Genomic DNA, 1,368 nt, shown 5'->3' with positions numbered 1-1,368 from the left:
TCTTTTTTTTTCTTTTTTAGATAGGTCTTATTCTTTGGCCAAAAATCAATGCACTTTGAACTCTGGCATCCCGAGTGCCGAGCATTAACTTCCTTACGATAGTTATTTAAAGCTCTCCTCTCTCAAGTTTACATCCCGAAAGGCTGTGTATGTGTTCTGTAAGTCAGCTTCCTACTGCCCTCATTGCTTTGAGGACAAACTGGCTGTGAAAACGAGTCCTGGTCTCACAGACTCTAGAGTGAGGAAATTGTCACTCTGCCTTTGTTGACATAGAACTCATTTAGTTCATGTTCAGCACATAGACTGGGTGTCCATGGCTACCGCATGTAGGTCCTACAGTGTTATGTAAATAGCTCGGCCACCCTTCCTGCCAAATCTACCAGATGGACAACCTCTCTCTTGCTGCAGATCACCCAGCTCTATTACTCCAGGGTCTTGCTGCCTGTAAAGTGGTTTTGAGCTTTGCATTTCTGACTTGTGGGATGGCAGCATGATGTCTCTGCTCCTTCCTTCCCCAAAACCCAGACGCCATGCTTCTGGGTTTGCACAGACAGTCTTGCTGGTTGTCTTCTTCACTGAGTGTTTTCCATAGTGTCCTCAGCACTAGGAGCCCAGTATAGGGGTCTCTAGGTGGTGGGGAAGCCAGTACCCACTGGCTGGAGCATCCCCCTAAGGCCTCAGGTATAAGACAGGCATTGTAACTACTCCTAAAATCTCACAGATGAGGCAGACTGTTCAGTTTCTCCCTTGACAGGAGCCACCATGTTAGGTCTGATGCTTAGGAGACAGTCACTGCTTTTAGACCTGTTTGCTGGGCTTGCTGCAGTGGTGGCTGGTTGGTGACAGTGGTAGGGCACCTGTTCCCTCTGGCCCATGAGTGGCAGTGCAGCCGCTGTCCCAATTTGCGTATGTTCAGTCGGGAGACTGCTGGAACAAGAAGTGTGCTCAGGCCTTGACATCTGATACACACAGAAGGCATCCAGAGATAGCCCAAGGCACTGAAGTCCTGCATTTGCTGTATTAGGGTGGGAGCTTGTTGTGGCTTCAGAACCTGAAGCTTACACAGACACTTGCCTGTTGCTGATACAGTGCCTGTCTCTAGCCTGTGTTCGGCAGGTTTTTTTCCATGATGAGATGGACTAATGTGTCAGTTATAGCTTGTGGTGTCCGTTATTTTCCATGGAAGACCTGGAACAGTGCTCAGTCAGGTTCCTGTGGCCCAGTGGCCACTTGGCCAAAGGACTTAGCAGCAGCTGTGTCATAGCTATGCCAGCTTGTGCTTGCCATAGCCTCATGGGAACTGGCCATATTAATTTATATCACTATCTCACCTTGTGCTTGCCATAGCCTCATGGGAACTGGCCATAT

The 1,368-nt window shown here is 48.7% G+C and overlaps 1 protein-coding gene across 1 annotated transcript in view; it reads left to right on the top strand.

The window, feature by feature from the left end:
* Ing5 (inhibitor of growth family member 5) overlaps nucleotides 1-1,368 on the top strand; it is a 14,889-nt gene that overhangs the window by 7,404 nt on the left and 6,117 nt on the right. The window lies entirely within an intron of this gene.

The sequence above is a fragment of the Microtus ochrogaster genome, linkage group LG4 (genome assembly GCF_000317375.1).
Source record: "Microtus ochrogaster isolate Prairie Vole_2 linkage group LG4, MicOch1.0, whole genome shotgun sequence".
Lineage (NCBI taxonomy): Eukaryota > Metazoa > Chordata > Mammalia > Rodentia > Cricetidae > Microtus > Microtus ochrogaster.
The sequence above is the reverse complement of the archived record's forward strand: the minus strand, read 5'-3'. Positions and strand labels throughout refer to the sequence as shown.